Consider the following 24,563-nt stretch of genomic DNA (forward strand, 5'->3'; position numbering starts at 1 on the left):
ATAAACAAATGATAATAAATGATCTTTGAGTTGGAATCAACATAACAACCCATTTTTGATGTTACTAATCACTTTTATTGTTCTTTTGTAAATAAACACTCATTTTGATTTGATACTTGCAACATATTCCAAAAACATTTGGACTTATTACTTATTATGTAACATTGCCTTTCCTTCTTACAACTCTTAATAAACATTTTGGTACTGAAGACACCAATTTATTGAGTGTTTCAGGTGTAAATTTGTCTTAAGGTGTAAAAAGTCTTAAGGTGTGCAAAAGTATGGGGTCTTTGTTGGAAAATGTGCTACACATTCTCAGTTAGGAACAGGTCAGGACTGCCTGCACGCCAGCCGAACTCCTGCATCCTCTTCCTATGCAACCACATCTTTGTAATGTGTGCAGAATGAGAATTATGGATGGGCATCCATGGAAGAGATGTTGTCTTGAAGGCAGCATATCTTGATGTATATGTACTTTAGGGTACAAATGGTGCCTTTACAAAAGTGCAAGTTATCCTTGCACAGGGCAATGACACAACCCCATAGCATCACAGATGCTGGCTTCTGTGCTTGTAGCTGGTAACAGTCTGGATGATCCTTTTCTTCTTTGGTCCGGAGGATATGATGTGCATTTTTTTTCCAAAAAATACCTGAAATATTAATTTGTCCAACCACACTACATGTTTCTTTTGTGTGATGGTCCATCCCAGATACCTCTAAGCCTAGAGGGGTCCACCTGGGCTTCTGGACACTGCTAAAATACATCTTTCTTTTTTACACAGTACAGTTGTAACCAGCACTTGTGGATGTAAATATATATTGTGTTAATTGATAAAGGTTTGCCTCTTAAGTATGGTGTTCCTCAGGGATCCATTTTGGGTCCTATTTTGTTCTCTATATACCTTCACCCTATTGGAGCTATTTTTAGGAAATTTAACATTTCTTTTCACTGCTATGCTGATGATACACAGGTTTATATCCTGGATGGCTAATAATTTTCTTGATCTGAATCAAAATAAAATGGAGGTACTTATAGTGGGTCTATCAGCTAAAGCCCAAATTGGTCTTGGAGTTCTCGGCTCTTTCTCTGTCTTTTGCAAGCCTAAAGTCCGCAGTCTTGGTGTTATGTTTGACAGTAACCTCTCTTTTGAGAAACAGGTTAATTCTGTAGTCAAGAGTTGCTTTTTCCAGCTTCGTCTATTAGGTAAGATCAAGCCTTTATTATCTTCTAGGGATCTTGAGAAACCTACTCATGCTTTTATTTTTTCTCTTCTTGATTACTGCAACTCGCTGTATTCTGGGATTAGCAAACCCCTGATACACAGGTTACAGTTGGTCCAGAATGCTGCCGCTCGCTTTCTGGTTGGGGCAAGAAAGTATGACTCTGTTTCTCCAATATTAGCTTCTTTACATTGGCTGCCTGTCAGTTTTCGAATTGATTTTAAAATCTTGTTGCTAGTTTTTAAATCTTTACATGGGCTTGCTCCTGCCTATTTATCCAAATTGTGTGTTTTACACCAGCCATCTAGAGTACTTAGATCTTCTGGTCAGTTGTCTGTTGTTGTCCCTCGTACTAAGTGTAAAACTAAGGGGGACAGGACTTTTGCAGCTGCTGCCCTTCGCCTGTGGAACTCTTCAACTCATCATATAAAGGAGTCGTCTACAATTGAACTGTTCAAAACAAGATTAAAGACTCATTTCTATTCACTTGCATTCCGTGACCTTCAGTAATACTGATGTTTTCCTCATTGTGATTATGTAACATTACTTCTATTTATTATTTATTTTATTTATGTTCATTTATTTTATTTCTATTTATGTTATTCATGTTAATTGTATTTTTTTCTTTTATTCTATTATTGTAAAGCACTTTGGTCACAGCATTGCTATGTTGTTTTAAATGTGCTATATAAATAAATTTGATATTGACATTAACAAAGTACTATTGAGTTCATGTGGTTATATATAACTTACTTAAGAATGACAGTTCTTGATGCAGTGTCATTTGAGGGATCAGAGATCACAGGTAGTCAGGTCAAGCTTAGGCTTGTACCCTTGCCCTTTACATACCGAGATTCCTCCACAGTCCTTATATATTTTAACTATATTATGCTCTGCTGAGGTTGAAATTTCTAAAATCCTCCTAATTTGTCTTTACTTTTGAATTATTTTCTCATGTATTTGTGGTGAATGCTGTCCCCTCACAGGTACAGGAGGTGTTCAGAGGCTATAGAATCACGGCAAAATGCTTTATATCAAAAATAAGCTCCAAGGAGCAGAAGAGGCGAAAAGGAGTTGCTTGAAACAATAAAGGAAATCCAAGGCAAACAATGACTCAATACTCAGATCCAAAGAAAAATAAAGCACAGAAGTCAAAAATCCTATAAATCACACAAGCAAAGAAAAACCACAATAGAAACACACCAATGCCAGCGCATTCAATGACCCGCAAGGGACTGTGGGTTTTCTTCAACCTTTATAGGGATGAGGACAGCCCCTTGATGATGATGGGCAGATGGCCCTGCCTCTTGGGGGACCACCCACAAAACACATGGCACAAAGAAAACATAAATAGATGTATAGAAACTAAATGATCAAAAATGTTAACTAAAAAAATGAACAGAACAGACATAAAAGAGAAATCTGAACCCCAGCCGTGTGGAAACCCTAGTTGAAACATAACAAAAATGGAGGACTGAATGCGATCTCTCTCAGTATCTCTCTTCTATTTTCCATCCTGAGGAGAGGCCATTGCTGCTGACCTATGCAGACGACATGCTGGACCACATCGGATAGGACACTAATTGACATATTGAGACAGTGCCACCTGATAATCTAAATATAATGGATGCTTAACATGAACTACATTGTATTATTATTATTGTTATTATTAATAATAATAATAATATCACTATTTGACAAATTCTTGCACTCTGCTTGCTTATATTTGGGCACATTTTCTGTTATACATGAATAAATGTGTATCTTTTTGCCTGAGGTCATGGATATAAAAGGCAGTATAACATATAAAAGATCTATATAGCCCTTTATTGAATTTGGGACATTTTATTCAGGTCTGAATAACAGTGTATAAAGGGGAGTATATATGACATAACAAAGACAAAGCAACAGCCAATCTGATTCTAACCAGTAGGACTCTATGGTGGTGGGAACATGACCTTGTGTCATGAGTAGGGATTATGGGTCATGGCTTTAAAGCCCCCTTCATTTATCATTCTGTGAAGACTGTTGTTGGGAAATAGAATTGGAAAAGAGGTCAACCAGAATTTCAAGTCAGAAATGATAAATGTTTCAAAACCAGAAAAGCATCATAACAATTTTTTTTTTGTTGTTAATAAGTCACTGCACATAACAAGGCTTAATGCTTTGATTTATTGAGTGTGGAGATTCTTGTAAAGTGCAATGGTGTCAATACCACACACTGCACTGGTATGCACCATGATGAATCAAGGTAAAGCAACAAGGCATGAAATGGCAAAAGCCATTAAAAAGCATTCAGATTGATAAAACATATTAAATAAAAAAATAATCAACTAATTATTTAATTAATACATAATGTTCAGAAGCAAGACAAAAATTAATTACAGAGATGACAAATGCTTAGGTCTTTGTTATGTTACGATTTGTATGTGCTTTATTGTTTCTCATGCTGGAATTACTTTTTCTCTCTTAATAAACCCCTTTTTGCTGTACTTCTGGCCTTCTGTGGCATTCTTTGGATTTAGGGGATTGCTTGTGAGTGTCTGCCACAGCAAACAATATGGAATGTATTTATTTTTGGAAAACAGGAGTGTACAACACTTTCTAATATCATTATTTAAGGAATGCATAATGATGTGCTAATGTTAGATTTGGGCTGTTTTAGTTCTATACAACCTGACTCTTTAATTTACAGGACACAACATTTTTATTTCCAGTGTGCAGGGATTCGGTACATTAAACCAGTGTTTTCCAATATACTTATTAAAGAAAAAACATATCTGATATAGTTATATGCAACTTGAAACACAGCTCATAGAAAATAAAAAGATCTAAAAAAATAGCAGAGTTAATGAAACATGTTTTATTTCCTCCTGCACTCTACCCCACCAGGCAGCAGATATCCATATGTATGATTGTGAAGAGATCATATCACTTCAAAAAGAGTAGATTTGCTGCGTTGCATATTTAAAAATTCTGTCTGGACGTATAAACCCTGTGTTTCGTAGCCACAGTCTAGACCATTTTATCTAACGGTTTAAAGTTATATTTGACGGCACTGTGGCTTGTTTACATTTCCTCCAGATTACTTGCTTGAAAAAGCAATTGAATTGCCTTATAGCAGATATTAATTCATTCATTCAGGATGCTGTATTTAATAAATGAAAATGGCAATCATGCTCATGCTCAAATTACTTGCAAAAAAGAGGATATGAAACATGAAGAAAAACAGTAATTATTTTGTTGCCACAGTAATGACAAACACACTAAGGTCTGCATTTTAAACCATGCATCCACCACTAGAACTAATTACCTTAGTGAGGAAAAACAGCAATCTGACTCTTATAATAATTTGACCACAATCAACTTCGTTTTTTCTCCTTTTAAAAATGAAAAAAGTCAAAAAACAAATTCCTTTGTAAAAAGCAGCTGAGCATCTCTGGACACTACAACATGCATTTTAAACACAGCATTTTCAATGCTGAAACCTTAATTTTTAAAACATACACATGGAGTACCTCATGGAAACCTTAAATAAACAGTCATAATAACGAATACATAAGTGCTTTGAGAGAATGGTGCAGGGACACGTTAAACAGAATATTCCTGATGGTCATGATCACCATCCGGTTGCATATCGCTACAACCAGTCCACAGAGAATGCCATACCCATTACCATCCTGGCACAAATGGACTATATAAACTTCTATCCCAGAGTCCTGTTTATAAACTACAATTAAGTGTTTAAGACTGTTGTACCAGCAAAGCTGACCACCAAACTCTGCAATTTAGGACTTTAGCGACATCCACTTCAATTGGATTTTGGACTTTCAGCATGTGCACAGCTCCCAGGGCAACATCACATCCTCCATGCTGGCCCTCAACACTGGCACTCCACAGGGCTGAGTGCTGAGTCACTGTTCTGTACTTCTTGCTCACCTTTGACTGTGTGGCCAGATACAGCATCAACTCCATTATTACATTTGCTAAAGATAATGCATAACCCTGATCAGCTACAATAACAGCTTACAGAGCAGAGGTTTACCTGCTGAATCAGTGGTGCCAGGATACCAATCTCAATAATGTTAGCAAACTAAGAGCTAGTCATACACTTCAGAAAGCAGAAAACAGACCACATTTCTGTCTGCATTGGAGGGGATTCCGTTAGGAGGATGAGCAGCTTTAAATTTGTTGAAGTGACAAAACTGACAAACTGAAGTGGGCACAACACATTTCATCTGTGGTCAAAAAGTCTCACTAGTGCCTCTACATCTTCAGACATTTAAGGGCAGCTTGCATTTCTATTTCTGTTTTTGTGAACTTCTACATTTGAAGAGTAGAGTAGAGTTCATCTTCACCGGCAGCATAACATCCTGGTACAGCACCTGCTCACTTCAAGATCGTAAAACAATGCAGAGGATGGTGAAGGTGGCAAGGAATATTACTAGCACTCAGCTGCCGTCCATATGCAACTGCCTTAGAAATTCAAACAGTATAATTAAAGACGTCACACATACTACACAGTCGCTATTTGTCACTCATCCTTTCTGGCAAACAGAACAAGGCCATTGGCACTCACACTAATAGATTCAGGGATAATTAGTTGCTTAAAAGACAATCAAAAGAACAAATATTTTAACATAACAAACAATATGCTTATACACACACACACACATACATATATGTACTGTATGTACAGTGGGAGGCAAAAGTTTGGGCAACCTTGTTAATAGTCATTATTTTCCTGTATAAATCGTTGGTTGTTACGATAAAAAATGTCAGTTAAATATATCATATAGGAGACACACACAGTGATATTTGAGAAGTGAAATGAAGTTTATTGGATTTAAAGAAAGTGTGCAATAATTGTTCAAACAAAATCAGGCAGGTGCATAAATTTGGGCACCACAAAAAAGAAATGAAATCAATATTTAGTAGATCCGCCTTTTGCAGAAATTACAGCCTCTAAACGCTTCCTGTAGGTTCCAATGAGAGTCTGGATTGTGGTTGAAGGTATTTTGGACCATTCCTCTTTACAAAACATCTCTAGTTCATTCAGGTTTGATGGCTTCCGAGCATGGACAGCTCTCTTTAACTCACACCACAGATTTTCAATTATATTCAGGTCTGGGGACTGAGATGGCCATTCCAGAATGTTGTACTTGTTCCTCTGCCTTAGTGGATTTTGAGCAGTGTTTCGGGTCGTTGTCTTGTTGAAAGATCCAGCCCCGGTGCAGCTTCAGCTTTGTCACTGATTCCTGGACATTGGTCTCCAGAATCTGCTGATACTGAGTGGAATCCATGCGTCCCTCAACTTTGACAAGATTCCCAGTCCCTGCACTGGCCACACAGCCCCACAGCATGATGGAACCACCACCATATTTTACTGTAGGTAGCAGGTGTTTTTCTTGGAATGCTGTGTTCTTTTTCCTCCATGCATAATGCCCCTTGTTATGCCCAAATAACTCAATTTTAGTTTCATCAGTCCACAGCACCTTATTCCAAAATGAAGCTGGCTTGTCCAAATGTGCTTGAGCATACCTCAAGCGGCTCTGTTTGTGCTGTGGGCAGAGAAAAGGCTTCCTCTGCATCACTCTCGCATACAGCATCTCCTTGTGTAAAGTGCGCTGAATGGTTGAACGATGCACAGTGACTCCATCTGCTGCAAGATGATGTTGTAGGTCTTTGGTGCTGGTCTGTGGGTTGACTCTGACTGTTCTCACCATTCATCGCTTCTGTCTATCCGAAATCTTTCTCTGCCACTTCGAGCCTTAACTTAAACTGAGCCTGTGGTCTTCCATTTCCTCAATATGTTCCTAACTGTGGAAACAGACAGCTTTAATCTCTGGGACAGCTTTCTGTATCCTTCCCTAAACCATGATGGTGAACAATCTTTGTCTTCAGGTCATTTGAGAGTTGTTTTGTGACCCCCATGTTGCTACTCTTCAGAGAAAATTAAAGGAGGAGGGAAACTTACAATTGACCCCCTTAAATACTCTTTCTCATTATAGGATTCACCTGTGTATGTAGGTCAGGGGTCACTGAGCTTACCAAGCCAAATTGAGTTCCAATAATTAGTTCTAAAAGTTTTGGAATCAATAAAATGACAACGGTGCCCAAATTTATGCACCTGCCTGATTTTGTTTGAACAATTATTGCACACTTTCTGTAAATCCAATAAACTTCAATTCATTTCTCAAATATCACTGTGTGTGTCTCCTATATGATATATTTAACTAACATTTTTTATCATAACAACCAACGATTTATACAGGAAAATAATGACTATTAACAAGGTTGCCCAAACTTTTGCATCCCACTGTATACATGTATGCTCCGCCCCCTGCTCACTTCACTTGCCCACCCCCGTGTTTGGTTTACCAGATATACAATACAATACAATTTATTTTTTTATAGCCCAAAATCACACAAGAAGTGCCACAATGGGGTTTAACAGGCCCTGTCTCCTGACAGCCCCCCAGCCTTAACCCTCTAAGAAGACCAGAAAAAACTCCCAAAAAAAACCCTTGTAGGGAAAAAATCAAAGAAATCTTGGGAAAGGCAGTTCAAAGAGAGACCCCTTTCCAGGTAGGTTGGGTGTGCAGTGGGTGTCAAAAAGAAGGGGGTCAGTACAATACATAGAACACAATAAATCCTCAATACAGTATAAAACTTAGAGTAGAATTTCACATTAGATGATATCATATAATATGATTTGGATTTGTTTTAAGTCCTGGATACCTCATTCATCAAGCTGCCTCCCCCATTTGGCCATTCCACAGCTGAAATAGCGCTAATCCGATGAAAGGACCCCTCTTTCCCACGATCCTCCATCAGGGATGACTTTACCTTAGGCAGGCAATATACAATTTAAATAGATTGTTATTTTCTTGGAAATTGTTACATATGCATTATTTTCACTTTTACCTTACATTTTTTTATAAAAACAATACTTGTCCTTTATTTTCGGCCCTGTGAGTAGTTACATCTTTTCCTCAACAGACATATAATGCTGCTCGCGTTGTGAAGAGGAGGGGCGGGTGAACATACGCTATGGATATGCCATCTCATTATCTGCTCTGTTCCTGCTGTTGGCGAGCTGTACGTTTTGCTTGTCTCTTGTCGTTGTTTTAAGAGCTGGGAGCACATGATGCTTGTCTGACAGATGTAATCCAACTACTGCTAGGATTAGATGTCTGTGGACTTGTTTTAAATGATGGCTCACTGGCTGGTCTTGCGTGACATTCTAAAAACAATACTTGTCCCTTTATTTACGGCCCCAGGTTAAATTCTTTCTTGCAGGACGTATAACACTGCTCACTCGGCGGGGAGGGCTGCCGTCACGCTGCCCTTCGATCTTTATAAAGCCTTTACAGCTGCTGTCATTTTTCCTACTTTGTGTCTCTGCTGCTTACTTTGTGATCACTTCTCCGTCATCATAAACGTACACCTGACCAAATTGTGTTAAATTTGAAATTAAACTCGTTGCTTTAACTGTTGCGGGTCCACAGATTCTCATAGTGTATGTTCCAATATTGTGTAAATCTACATTTTGTGCATTGAATGATGTGCACTGAGAAACCTGTACCTGTGTGCTGCTTCCGGGCTGATTATCACTTTCCTTAATTTCTAAATTTGCACCTAGATTATTGTTTTTCTTTTTAGCATTTTTTTCTCTCCACCGCTTTTGAGTCTCTTTTCTCCGTGCTTTACTTTCTTCTTCGTTTAGTCGTCGACGTTTCATTTCTACCCTATTCATTTAATTTCTACCCTATTCATTTCTACCATATTGACATTATACACTTTATATGCACTGAGAGCCCTGGAGCTGTGTGTGCTGTGTGACTGCCTTTATACTACTCTACTATTTGTTTTTTCTGCCCGTGGTCTTATTTGTTGATATTGCTTGTCAGTAGGGTGTGTCTTAAAAGAATCTCGTTCTATGTTCCCGTGAGACGCACCGTATCAAGTCTCTTTTGTCTCGCGGGTCTTTTAAATGTCTTCCGAGAAGATCACGTATAGCAGCCTTGCTTTTCCTTTCCTGTATAGGATTTCTTTTTATAATAGAGAGATATACAGTGGTGTGAAAAACTATTTGCCCCCTTCCTGATTTCTTATTCTTTTGCATGTTTGTCACACAAAATGTTTCTGATCATCAAACACATTTAACCATTAGTCAAATATAACACAAGTAAACACAAAATGCAGTTTTTTAAATGATGGTTTTTATTATTTAGGGAGAAAAAAAAAATCCAAACCTACATGGCCCTGTGTGAAAAAGTAATTACCCCCTGAACCTAATAACTGGTTGGGCCACCCTTAGCAGCAATAACTGCAATCTAGTGTTTGCTATAACTTACAATAAGTCTTTTACAGCGCTCTGGAGGAATTTTGGCCCACTCATCTTTGCAGAATTGTTGTAATTCAGCTTTATTTGAGGGTTTTCTAGCATGAACTGCCTTTTTAAGGTCATGCCATAGCATCTCAATTGGATTCAGGTCAGGACTTTGACTAGGCCACTCCAAAGTCTTCATTTTGTTTTTCTTCAGCCATTCAGAGATAGATTTGCTGGTGTGTTTTGGGTCATTGTCCTGTTGCAGCACCCAAGATCGCTTCAGCTTGAGTTGACTAACAGATGGCCGGACATTCTCCTTCAGGATTTTTTGGTAAACAGTAGAATTCATGGTTCCATCTATCACTGCAAGCCTTCCAGGTCCTGAAGCAGCAAAACAACCCCAGACCATCACACTACCACCACCATATTTTACTGCTGGTATGATGTTCTTTTTCTGAAATGCTGTGTTCCTTTTACGCCAGATGTAACGGGACATTTGCCTTCCAAAAAGTTCAACTTTTGTCTCATCAGTCCACAAGGTATTTTCCCAAAAGTCTTGGCAATCATTGAGATGTTTCTTAGCAAAATTGAGACAAGCCCTAATGTTCTTTTTGCTTAACAGTGGTTTGCATCTTGGAAATCTGCCATGCAGGCTGTTTTTGCCCAGTCTCTTTCTTATGGTGGAGTCGTGAATACTGACCTTAATTGAGGCAAGTGAATCGTGCAGTTCTTTAGACGTTGTCCTGGGGTCCTTTGTGACCTCTCGGATGAGTCGTCTCTGCGCTGTTGGGGTAATTTTGGTCGGCCGGCCACTCCTGGGAAGGTTCACCACTGTTCCATGTTTTTGCCATTTGTGGATAATGGTTCTCACTGTGGTTCGCTGGAGTCTCAAGGCTTTAGAAATGGCTTTATAACCTTTACCAGACTGATAAATCTCAATTACTTCTGTTCTCATTTGTTCCTGAATTTCTTTGGATCTTGGCATGATGTCTAGCTTTTGAGGTGCTTTTGGTCTACTTCTCTGTGTCAGGCAGCTCCTATTTAAGTGATTTCTTGATTGAAACAGGTGTGGCAGTAATCAGGCCTGGGGGTGGCTACGGAAATTGAACTCAAGTGTGATACACCACAGTTAGGTTATTTTTAACAAGGGGCAATTACTTTTTCACACAGGGCCATGTAGGTTTGGATTTTTTTCTCCCTAAATAATAAAAACCATCATTTAAAAACTGCATTTTTTGTTTACTTCTGTTATATTTGACTAATGGTTAAATGTGTTTGATGATCAGCAACATTTTGTGTGACAAACATGCAAAAGAATAAGAAATCAGGAAGGGGGCAAATAGTTTTTCATACCACTGTATACATATACAGTATATATATATATACACATGCACATATATATACATGTACATACATACATATACATACACTATACATTCACTTATACATAAATATGTATATGTAGCCCTCCCTCTTGTTTCAAGAAAGACATAAGCTTAGTATGGAACTCTTCACCTTTACGACTGCCAGATGAAGGGGATGTAACATTAAGTACTTGAGTGGACCATGGGCCTATTTCATCAGGAATTCCAATAAAAACTGGGAAAGAAATTTCAGAAACCCTTTTAGAAGTCTCTACTAAGACAGATTGCTCCCTACCTGTTTTATCACTGCATCGACCATGCACTTTTGTCTTGCCAGTTCCCTTAACTGTGTCTAGCACCCTATATACTGTATAACTATGTCTGTAATGTCCAGTGGCACACTGCTTAAAACAACAGCATTCTCAAGCACAACATTATTCTCTTTACACCAAGCAATAATCTCATATACATCCATATTGTACAAACTTCATCAATAAACAAACAAACAAGTTTGGAAATGGAAAAAGATATATACAAAACTGCACAGTCGAGCACAAGTAACTTCAAAAAGGCAGAAAATACATAATACTATACAGGAACAGTATTTATCACATTAGTGCCCACCAAAACAACCTTTTTTTTTTTTTAATCCCGGACGAGCCCCCACAAATGTAGCCCTCCCACCATTTAACTGGCACGTTACCTATGACCTAGGATGAAATTTCACTGGTGGGATTCACATTAAACACCTCCCAATAAATTTTAATAACCAATGGGTCAAATGAAAACAATTATTATTTATAATTGTTACACTATTTCAAAGTAATGATTTATAAACACTCACTCCTTTTTATTAATTATTTGAATGCAACCACCATGTAAGCACTTCACACAATCATGGATAGAAAACAACAAACAAACAAACAAACAAAAACATAAAACACATTTATTTAAACACACCGCTTATGGGATATTATCACAGTTCAACTTAAATTTGAGTTTCAGCACAAGTAAGGTTCACACATAGAAATCAACAATAAATATATAGGTATATATATAAAAACAATCGTTGGCACGCTTAGTTGGAGCTCATATGCAGTACATAACTTCACGTGTACTCACGGTGTCCTTCCAGAACTTTTCCCCACACTTCTCATTTTCCTCCTTGGTTAAACACAGGAATCTCACAGCTCCGTCTGGGATGACGCCAGCAGCTTCGTCTTGATGCGGGATTTATTTGCGTTCCCTGATTAGTTGTTGCCTTCTGTAATATTTCTGACACTGCATATTTGCATTTTCTCCTTCTGGGATAAATCATGTCAAACGTATTGCATGCCAGCTGTGCCCTCTATGGAATGCGGCTGTGGCGGACCTCCAAAAAGTCCTTATCACTGACTAGGAGGGTGCTACACTCTCCCCCCACCAAAAAAATCGTCCTCATAACGAAAGGAAATACATGAGTCACATTGGATAACACTTGAAACCAAATATACTACAAGCAACAGTAGTGAAAATTAAAAAAAAAGTTAAACAAACTGAAAACTATTTTGCAGTTAGCCCTAATAAATGATGAAACTATCCTCTGTATTTAGGTGCACCTATCCAAATATACTGTGTAGAACAATTTTGCACTGGACACAGTACCTATGTTTGGCTCTCCAAGGAAATCATATTCTAAACTTTCCTGATTCTCTGAGATCTTCTGTATGTTCCAACCTCTTCATTAGCAATTTGTACTGCCCCTTCATTTCCCACAGAAGAATCAAAGATCTCTGGGGCACTATTTTGAGCTCCTTGAGAAAATTCCAGTGACCTTACTGTATCGCCACAATCATCACAGAATTCCACAGCAGGACTTCTTATGTTGAAGCTCCCAGACTCTTCATCCGTGACTGGCTCTCTAGCATTCCCTACATGCTCTGAACCAACAGGGTCTAAACCCATACAGGAAGGTTCTGGGAGTTCATGACCACTAGCACCTCTGGAAGGTGCGTAAATCCATTCTCCATCCTCATCATCTTCACTGTCTGAATCTTTTCCAGAACCTGGCAAATCGACAACTTCTTTATCTTGGACTTTTTGCACATCACTCATCTCCTGGTTCAAACATTGGGTTCTCTCTCTGCCCTTGTTCTCTCTCAAAGTTCTTTTCTGGGAGTTAGCATTATTGTCAACCTCAGGCAGTAATCTCAGATTCTGTTCCACTGGAAGAAGATGATTTTGGTGAAAAATTTTTACAGGTCCCTCGCCATCTTCTGGCTTCACTTGGAAAACAGGTAAATTGGGCATTTGGCTTTCAACAATATATGGCTTGGAACTCCATCGATCAGCCAATTTGTGCTTCCCTTGCAATCCAAGATTTCGAATCAGTACTCTATCACTGGGAGCAAGATGAGAGTAGTGGATTCTTTGGTCATGTCTTTTTATTTCCATCATTCTTTTTCCTAGCAGCAGCTTCGGCCAACTCATATGCTACCCTCAGTTCATTTGTCATATTCCTGACATACTTCTGATATGACTTTACTGATGAACTGTCACTTGAAACACTGAAACTCAAATCAACAGGCAGTCGGGCTTCCCTCCCAAACATCAAAAAATAAGGGGAGTATCCAGTTGCTTCATTGCGGCTGCAATTATAGACATGTACAAGGTGCTCAATATGATGACTCCATCTACATTTTTGTTTTGGGTCCAGAGTGCCCAACATGTCAAGCAGAGTCCAGTTAAACCTTTCTGGTTGAGGGTCACCCTGAGGATGATATGGAGTGGGTCTCGTTTTTTTCATACCTAATAGATCCAACAACTCATGAATTAGCTGACTCTCAAAATCTCTTCCTTGATCGGAGTGTACATGCTTGGGTAGACCATAGTGAATAAAGTACTTTTCCCACAGTACTTTAGCCACAGTGGATGCCTTCTGATCCTTGGTGGGAAAAGCTTGTGCATATCTTGTGTAATGGTTTGTAATGACTAGAACATTGCAAGTGTTACTGGAATCTGGTTCAATGGAGAGGAAATCCATGCACACTGTCCATTGGTGCACTGCTGCACAAATGACCCAAAGTGCAACTCTCTTTGGCAAAGTTTTTCTCTGTATACACCGAGCACAAGTCTGACAGTACTGCTCCACATCGGTCTTCATATGGGGCCAATTGAACCGATTCCTACCATCGATGTCCTCCAGCATCCAATTTGACAGATGTCAGTATGTAAGTAAGAGGATTGTTGTCAGTTTGTACCTCAAACTTGGCCCCGTAGAGATAGTCATGGAGCTTTTCTACCACAGCCCACTTTAATGCCAAAAATTCTAATTTGTGTACTGGGTAATTCCTCTCAGTGGGTGTTAGGCTTCTACTAATGAAAGCCACTGGCCGCAAACCCTGCCCCTGGTTTTGATATAGGACACCTCCTAATCCCTCACAGCTTGCATCAATGTGCAACACATAAGGTAGTTGAGGATCCACAAAAGCCAATACAGGTGCCTGAGTAAACTGAGCTTTTAGAATGTCAAAAGCTAATTCACATCTCTCATCCCATCTATCTCCAAATGGCTCAGTTGGCTTAAAGTAGACCCTTCCTGGCTCTTTCTCCCTATGTTTTTCTGCTGCCTTCTTCTTAGGCAAGCAGCCTTGCAGTAATTGGTTCAGTGGGTAAGAAACTTGGGAAAAGTCTTTGACAAACCTCCTGTAGTAACCACAAAAACCCAAGAAGGAGCGCAGTTCTGATATAGTCTGGGGTCTGGGCCATAAAATCACTGCTTCTATCTTGGAGGGATCAGTTGAGATTCCATTTTGAGAGACAATGTGTCCAACATAGCTGACAGATGTTTGGCAGAACTTGCATTTATCAAGTGATAATTTTAGTCCTTCACTTTTCAGGCGATCCAAAACCTTAAGGAGGCGCTGTTCGTGTTCTTCCAACGTTCGCCCAAACACAATGAGGTCATCCAGATACACTAAAACCTCCAATAAATTCATGTCCCCAACTGTTCTCTTCATAACTCGCTGAAAAGAGGCTGGAGCTCCCGTTATACCCTGAGGCATCCTTTCAAACTGGAAGAACCCAACTGGGCAAATGAAAGCTGTCTTTTCTTTGTCTTTTTCACAGAGAGGAATTTGATAGTATCCGCTTCTAAGATCCAACACACTAAACCACTTGCTTCCACTAGGGCAGGCAAGAGCGTCTTCAATTCTAGGGACAGTGTATTGATCTGGAATTGTGCGTCGATTTAGGGTTCTGTAGTCTACACACATCCGTATTTGTCCATTCTTTTTACGCACTACTACTATGGGTGATGCATAAGGGCTCCTGGACTCAGTAATAATACCTTCAGTTTTCCTAAATGCTGTCTTATATCTTCAATGTCAGCAGGGACAAGCCGGTGAGACCTCTCCCGGAAAGGTTTATCTTCAGTTAGCCTGATTTCAAGTTGAGAACTCTTAGCACAGCTCATATCAAATTCATGACAGGAGAAAACATCTTTCCTCTCCAGCAGCTTTTGAGCTAGTCTTTTCTTCCAATCTCCGGGCACAGAAGAATCACTAAAATCAAAGGAGTCCAAGGTCAACTGATTCTCAGCAGTCATCTCATCAGGGGAGGAAATATGTGGCACAACCTCTACTGGGAAGATGTGAGCAATTGGCATACCCCGCTTCAAAGTAACAGCCTGATCGGACATATTCCGAACAGTGACTGTGATCCTTCTTGAGTGTTCAACTGGCTTCACCAATAATGCCTCAGGGAAATGTGGCTCTTCAGGATGATCCACTAGCAAAGTTTTATTAGAAAATTTTCCTAAATATTTTGGAATCCCCCTAACTCTTGCTGTCTCACCAGGAGACAATATGACAGGCTTTGGGTGTGAAAAGCACACTGTACCTTGGCTTAAATCATCAGTCTGGTCAGCTGCTATCCTCATGACCCTTTCAAATGCGTCTTTCATGACGGGATGAACCACTAAAGTGTTCAGGAAATCTTTCCCAACCTTTTGCTTGCATGCCTCAATCAGTTTTTTCACCACGAGTGTATTTGTTCCTACTAGAATGGATGCTTCACCCTTCATTACTGGATCCACACACACCAGCACCAGTGCATCAATGGCCTCAGTTACTCCAGTTACAGATCCTGGAAACTCGAGCCTCAAAGACAAACAACCGTCATAAGGGTATTGCTGAGAACTTAAACCCCATATCTCCAAATTTCCAATTTCCATTAAAGGTAGATGCTTAAGGTACCTCTCATAAAAGGATCGATAGAGAAGAGTAACTTGAGACCCACTATCAAGTAATGCTTTAGCATAAATGCCCTCTATCTGAATAAGAAGGATAGCGCTAGGCCCAACTAGCCCTGATGGGCTAATGTTTAGTTCATTGCACTGGGTGGAACGTGTCTTTTGAGGAGCTTCAGCCCGTCCCTCTACTGAGCCCTGGTAGTTTCCCGTCACCATTCTCATTTTAAGGAGTCGTTGATTCACTTTTCTCAAGTTCTCCTCATTTGCACAGTCCCGTTTAAAGTGGCCATCCTCTCCACATTTATAGCAGAAAATGTTTTTTCCACCACCTGCTTTGCTTAGAGCACTTCTCCCTGTAGTGGCAGCTAAGCTGCATTTTGGGAGTGCCTGATGTCACTGGAGCAACAGCAGCAGACAGTAGACGAGCCATTTCACTTCTCAGTCCCCTAATTTCCTTCTTTAGCAGCTCAACCTCAGAGTCAGCTGAATGTGTTTTGTCAGAGGCCACGGAGGACACAGTTACACTGGCCTGAACAGTACTTCTATTATGAATCATGTTCTCTTCTTCTCTCACTTCTTTTAGAAGTTCAGTAAAAGGAGGTGGTTCAGAAAACTTGTGCGTCATTCTTAACCTAAATGCCACAATGTCATCTGGAAGAGCCCCTCGAATTATTTGCTCAATACGAAGGCGATTCAATTCAGAAGACTTCAGTCCCCCTTTTCGCAGAACACTGTGTAGTAGCTTATCTAGCTTGATTATATACACAGAGAGCTTTTCCCCTTTTTCTTGGAAGGTATTTCTGAACTTCACCATCAGATCAGATGCATTCCCTGTAGGACCAAATGCTGTATCTAGAGCCTTCAGGTAGTCACAAGAAGTAGCTGAAGGATTTTCAACCTTCACAAACTTCACAATATCTGCTGCGGGCCCTCTAAGGCATTCCACTAGTCTCTGTTTCTACACATTGTCAGAACACTGCCATTCTGTAAGAATATGTGTAGTGTGTTCAGCCCATACCTCATAGTCTTTCTCCCCATTTGGTGTAGGAGTCAGTCCAGAAAATGTGTGCAGTTTTCTGTAATTCTATGCTTCTACTGGTGAGGCAGTTTGGCATTTCTGAACTAGTGAATTAATTGTGCTAACTAACTCAGTGTTAAGTGTGAGAGCTGGGGAAGCTACATTCTGTATGTCAGCTAAAGATTTTCCCTCTTGTTTCAAGAAAGACATAAGCTTAGTATGGAACTCTTCACCTTTACGACTGCCAAATGAAGTGGATGTAACACTAAGTACTTGAGTGGGCCTATTTCATCAGGAATTCCAATAAAAACTGGGAAAGAAATTTCAGAGACCCTTTTAGAAGTCTCTACTAAGACAAATTGCTCCCTACCTGTTTTATCACTGCATCGACCATGCACTTTTGTCTTGCCAGTTCCCTTAACTGTGTCTAGCACCCTATATAATGTATAACTATGTCTGTAATGTCCAGTGGCACACTGCTTAAAACAACAGCATTCTCAAGCACAACATTATGCTCTTTACACCAAGCAATAATCTCATATACATCCATATTGTACAAACTTCATCAATAAATAAACAAACAAGTTTGGAAATGGAAAAAGATATATACAAAACTGCACAGTCGAGCACAAGTAACTTCAAAAAGGCAGAAAACACATAATGCTATACAGGAACAGTATTTATCACATTAGTGCCCACCAAAACAACCTTTTTTTTTTTTTAATCCCGGACGAGCCCCCACAAATGTAGCCCTCCCACCATTTAACTGGCACGTTACCTATGACCTAGGATGAAATTTCACTGGTGGGATTCACATTAAACACCTCCCAATAAATTTTAATAACCAATGGGTCAAATGAAAACAATTATTATTTATAATTGTTACACTATTTCAAAGTAATGATTTATAAACACTCACTCCTTTTTATTAATTATTTGAATGCAACCACCATGTAAGCACTTCACACAATCATGAATAGAAAACAACAAACAAACAAACAAACAAAAAAACATAAAACACATTTATTTAAACACACCGCTTATGGGATATTATCACAGTTCAACTTAAATTTGAGTTTCAGCACAAGTAAGGTTCACACATAGAAATCAACAATAAATATATAGGTATATATATAAAAACAATCGTTGGCACGCTTAGTTGGAGCTCATATGCAGTACATAACTTCACGTGTACTCACGGTGTCCTTCCAGAACTTTTCCCCACACTTCTCATTTTCCTCCTTGGTTAAACACAGGAATCTCACAGCTCCGTCTGGGATGACGCCAGCAGCTTCGTCTTGATGCGGGATTTATTTGCGTTCCCTGATTAGTTGTTGCCTCCTGTGATATTTCTGACACTGCTTATTTATATTTTCTCCTTCTGGGATAAATCATGTCAGACGTATTGCATGCCAGCTGTGCCCTCTATGGAATGCGGCTGTGGCGGACCTCCAAAAAGTCCTTATCACTGAGCTCTGTATCGCTTAAAAAAAAGGGAAAGCGCGCGACTGTGCAGCCGCGTTTTTTTCTCTTCAAAAGGTGAGGTGTCAACCTCTTGGCGCGCGAGTTCCCTTCCCGCTCTCCCGCGCGCGCTCTTAGCATGAAGTAAACACGTTTACTATTATACCCAACTAGGAGGGTGCTACATATACATATATACACATATACATATACTATACATACACATACATATACTATACATACAAATATACGAGGGGAAGTCAAAAAGTAAAAGGATTGGTTTAACTTCTCTTTTCAGTGTTTGGTATGGTAACACTGCTCGTATCCAGCGCTGAATGAGTGTAGTCGCCAACACTTCTATACAACGTGTAACTCTTATTCCCGCGTTATTCGTTGGGAGTGTAGCAGACCGTTAAACATGACAGCTCCATTGTCGATCTGAATGAACCAAGGAGGAAATGAGGGCAGTGATTCCCTTTTTGTTTGCGGAAGGTGTTAAACCTGTGGACATTATTCGTCGAATGCAAGCACAGTATGGTGACAACTGTTTATCGCGAAGCAAAATCTACGAATGGATAGACCGCTTCAAACAGGGAAGAACTTCTTTAAATGACGAAGAAAGATCGGGCAGGCCATCAACGTCAACCAATAGTGATGGGGAACAAAAACGCCCATGCAACATCAACCAAAGAAAATGCCAATACACAGCAGCCAAGTCAATGAGCATCCTGAAAATCATCCACATTATCAGAACAAAGCTGCCAAACCCTCACAATATGGAGATGCCTGCAAGCCTCTTGCAGTCTATGCCAGTTACATATACCGTGCCTGTAGAATGTATTTATCTCCTTCAAAGTTTTCACATTTTATTGCTATACAACTTTAAATCACAGGATTTAATGTGGCTTTTTTGACTTTGATCAAAAGAAAAATACTTTTTAATGGTAAAGTGTAAGCACATCTCTTACAAATACAAAACACAAAATACCTGTCCATATCTATGTTCAAGTCAGTATTTAATAGATGCAACTTTGGCAGCCATTCCAGCCTTTAGTCTGTGTGCACAGGTCTCCATCAGTTTTGTACATCTGAAAATAGAATTTTTTTCCATTATGTCTTTGCAAAACTGTTCCAACTCTTTCAGGCTGCATAAGAGTCATGAATGAACAGTTTAGTTCAAGTCGCTCAAGTGTGTAGTTCAAGTGTGTAGCTTTGGCTTCATGCTTGTTTGTTTTTTTTTTTTGTCTTACTGGAAACAAAACATTCCCCAAGGTACATATATTTTACAGTCAATATCAGGATCTTCTCCAGAATTTCCCCAATAATGTGCAGTGCTTTGCTTTCATCAAACATGGTGTTTTGCCTGATGGGCAAAAAGCTCTGTTTAGGTCTCATTAGACCAAAGAACCTTTGTCCAGTTAACTTCAAAGTCTCCCATGTGTCTTTTGCCCAAGATGTGAGTTTTTTTTTTTCAGCAGTGGCTTTGTCTTTCCCATTCTCCAAGTTGCAACTGGTGAAGCACAACAGTTATTATATCTCTTCAATTTCACTGTAGCTTGTACTACTCCTGACTTCTCAAAAGTCTCTTGGTTTCTGCTCTAGGCAGATCTCCGGCTGTACCATACTCTTTCCATCTGTTAATGATTGATTTAACTGGACTCAAGGGGATAGTCAATGACTTTTATATGTTCTTGTATCCTTTCCCTGATATCTGCTCAATGAGGTGCTTGGGGTGCTTGCTTTCATTTTGGAGGTTATGTTGCTGGACCACAAGTTGGACCTTCTAAATACAGGGTCATTTAAATGGCAGTCATTTGAAACCCTTTGACTACAGACAGGTGATGTCCATTCAACTAATTACTTGACTTATAAAAACAATTAGTTGCCCCATGATGATTTAGATGTATTATATTAAAGGTGATGAATACTTATGCAAATTATTTTGTGTTTTATATTTGAAATAAATTTAGACCACTTTACAGAGATCTATTTTCATTTTGACATTAAAGAATATTTTTCCATTGACGAGTGCCAAAAAGTCCAAATGAAATATACTGCAAGTCAATATCGTATAACCATGTAATGTGAAAACCACAAAGGAAGTGAATAGTTTTTATAGGCACTTTATACATTGCCTGCAGTGAATTTCAGCAGGTTTGACTCCTTGTTGCCCTAAGAAATCTCACTACAATGCGTTGTTCAACAATGATGCAATCCTGCAGCAGATTGTCCATGTTCATTTGATCTTGCTAAGCTATCACAACCATGTTGTTTTGCATCTTCTTCCATCCATTGCAGTTACCACTTAATTTTCAAATTGCCTGTACTTTTTGATTAACCTCAAAGTTGCTAATGAACTTTGTTAATGATTAATTGCATTGTTACGTATTGTGTGTATGTTACTTCATTGACAAAGAGTAACATTAATCACATTCTGAGACATGGTGGAAATTGAGGATATAAATACGGTGAACAGTCAAAGACCAAAGAACTCAAAAGTGAGGAGTCATTTTATCATCACATCTGATAAAAAAAATCGAATTCATGTAAGACATGTTGGTATGGAAACACAACCGGTATGTGGGAGGACCTGAAAAAAAAAAAAAAAACATATGGGTAATGGTTGTATCACTCTCAATTACACTTGAGAATAATCTAGCAGCATTCTTAAAGCCACTTTTTACTCTTTCCACTGGCAGACATGAATAATGATGATGCAGGCTGATACTTAATGCTGTACTACAAAAATAAAAAATAAAAAGTGGTTCAAAGTGTTTGCGGCTCAATTCACCTTGCATTCTTTTCTTCCATCTAGTGGCTAAAATCAAACAATACACTAGGCGTCATTTTCAATGCTTAATAATGGTTTCTGGCTTTTATTTATTTATTTATTTTTGACTTATCAAGAATAGCTTTAAAAGTGTTAAGCTAGACCTTATAGTTATTAACAACATAATTATAGCTTGATAAAAACTATCATCAAAATATTATAGTAGTTTATATATGGTGTCACAGATGGCCAGGATTCTTATCCAGCCGGGACACCTCTTCACTGGAAAGAGCAAGCCTGGTCAGGGTGTTACCTCCCCCATGACGCTAGATAGCAGCCCCCATGGGTTGCAGTGGTGCCACGGACTCCCGCAGGGCTTCATGGGAGATGGAGATGTCTACAGCTCAGTTAGGATATGGAGGTGCCAATAGGGGGTTCTGCAGCTGTTCCTGATTCCATGTGGGCAGTTTTTCTACCAGACCCAGAAGTGCTGCCAGAAGTAGGGCAACGAGCACCTGAAGCACTTCCAGGTGCCTTATATAAGGGGGCAACAGACAGAACTCGGTGAGCCAGAGTTGGGAGGAGGGAGACAAAGCTTGCCGAGGAGGAGTGGAGGAGTGGAGGAGAATGAAAAAGAGAAGAAAAAAAATAGAGAAAAAGAGTCTTGTGTTTAATGTGTGCTGACTACGCTTAGTGGGACTGTGTTGTGCCTGTGGAAAATGAGGAAGGTATTTCCCAAAAGGTGAAGAAATAAAATAAAAAGTTTGTGCTTTTATAAGTGTGCCTCCTGCGTCTGCCTGTGTTGGGTTGAGTGGCTGCTATGCCCTCTACATTTGTCACAATGGTTTCTATTTAATTCATACAGTATTCCTAACAATTACAATCATTTTCTTATTGTTCTTGTCAGTGTCAATGTTTATGCAATGATGGGGTTAAAGCTAATAATTATTGTGACCTTCCTAATTTTGCACAATCTATTATTTCTATCATTTATTATATGAATATGTTTTTTGGCAATTACTAATTACATATCATGAATTGGTTATAATTATCAATTATTTATTTACTAGCTACATGTGGTCTTCAGGACAAAAAAAACAATCCAAAGACTCTCTAGCAATTTTATTATATTGGTGAACTTGCAGAGGCTCCAGTGGACTGGGGCAGGTCGTATCTTGCCAGAGACGAACGTGTAGTTGAGTACAGCTGTGGCACAAATTGAGCGGGACAGGCTGGAATCTGTCTCAGGCAAACGTATGGTAGCTCATTGTATGAATGTACAACATGCATGTATCACAAAGCTGAGTTTATCTGCTTGTGTTGAATGAGAAGTGAGGTGCATACAAGAGGTGAAAAAATGTAAAAGTGCATGCATGCGCCATCTCACCAAGTTCAAGTCACATGCATAGAATTCACACCAACTCTCTTGGCTGTGGTTGAGCGTGAGCAAAGCGGACTGCTCGATACACACACACACACACACACACATGCACATCTTTCATAGTGAGAAGTGAGGTTCATGCAAGTGCCGAAAAAAATTTTAAAGTCCATGCATGTGCCAACTAGTGGCTGTGGTTGAGTGTGAGAAAAGTGCAGACTGCTCCATACACACACACACACACTTTATATGTATATCAAATTTTCTCATATGGGTAGGGAAAAGCAAACCTTTATTAATAAAATCAGTCATCTCACTAACTTGCCTTGAAGAACAATGACTTTGCTTGAAAAATTTGGCTTGTGGACTGTAAGCCTTATATTTACATGCCAGATTGGGTGTGATTACTATCAGCCATTTTCACTTTGAAATTAGTTATTGCTTTGGTCATCAATCACTTTCTTTTTGGGGCTATTGCATCTTATTCTTTTTTTTTGTATGTATTAATATTCACTTCTTCATATATATCTTTCAACATATGCTTGTGTTTTTATATAGGCATTTTCTGTATCATTTTTGCCAGTTATCAGATACAATACCACTAAATGGTAATATATATTTATGAGATTTAGTCAGTCAGTCAGTCAGTCATTATCCAACCAGCTATATCCTAACACAGGGTCACGGGGGTCTGCCGGAGCCAATCCCAGCCAACACAGAGCACAAAGCAGGAACAAACCCCGGGCAGAGATTTAGTTTGTCAGTTTATTTATATAAAATAAATTGCCTGCCATTGTGCTGTATTCATTTATAGTAGTAAGGCTAGTAACTATGCATTTTTTGGCAACTGAAATTTTAGAATATACTTGTACTATTGTTGTGAAAGAAAGCATTGTGTAAAGAAAAAAAAATGAAGTTGTGCATTTTACAGTCATTTAAACCCATGATTAATTGGTTAATCAAAATAGTAATCAACCAACTAATCTATTAGCATAATAGTCATTACTTGCAGCCCTGTATTGTACCTCTCTGTTTACAAATGCATACTTTAGACCTAGGACTCTTAAAATGTTTAATCTGACGACCCAAATAAGAAAAACTTTATTGGGATTCTAAGAAGTGGATTATTGTTGCAATGCCATCAGAGTCATAAATAATAATGGCCATATAATAAACAGTAAATGTTTTTTAAACATATTTCTCACATGAATACTATTAAAAGAGAAAAGTGGAAAGCAAACATGTTGTAAATAAAACAATAATTACAACTCAAAACTGGAATAGACTCCTGAGGTATATTACTTGCCTTGCAGTTCACTTCCCGGGTCCTCCCTGAATGGAGTTTGCATGTTGTCCCCGTGTATGCGTGGGTTTCCTCCCACAGTCCAAAGTCATGCAGGTTAGGTACATTGGCAATTCTAAATTGTCCTTGGTGTGTGGGTGTGGGTGTGTGTGTGTGTGTGTGTGTGTACCCTGCAGTGGGCTGGCGCCCTGCCTGGGGTTTGTTTCCTGCCTTGCACCCTGTGTTGGCTGGGATTGGCTCCAGCGAACCCCAGTGACTGTGTAATTAGGATATAGCAGGTTAGATAATGGATGGATGAATGGGTATACTACTGCCAGTGTAAATGCTTAGTTTAAACCTTAGTAAAACTGAGAGAAATCAATTTTTGGGTTTTTGGTATGAGGATGTGATGAATGAAATGGTCCCTTAGCTTAGTCATCTGACAGAGGGAACCGGACAGGGAATAAAGTAGCCAAAACACTTAATCAATGTAGTTTATTTACC

General features: G+C 39.1%; 1 long non-coding RNA gene across 2 annotated transcripts in view; it reads right to left on the reverse strand.

Annotated features, from left to right (window-relative positions):
- The window catches only part of LOC120525587, a 33,687-nt gene extending 21,413 nt beyond the window's left edge, over nt 1-12,274 (reverse strand). The window contains exon 1 of one of the 2 annotated variants that reach the window (XR_005632972.1): nt 12,043-12,274. This is a non-coding gene — a long non-coding RNA (uncharacterized LOC120525587). The remainder of the gene's footprint in view (nt 1-12,042) is intronic. The other variant, XR_005632973.1, reaches the window with a different exon arrangement.
- Nucleotides 12,275-24,563: the final 12,289 nt, after the last annotated feature.

This window comes from Polypterus senegalus, chromosome 3 (assembly GCF_016835505.1).
Source record: "Polypterus senegalus isolate Bchr_013 chromosome 3, ASM1683550v1, whole genome shotgun sequence".
NCBI lineage: Eukaryota > Metazoa > Chordata > Cladistia > Polypteriformes > Polypteridae > Polypterus > Polypterus senegalus.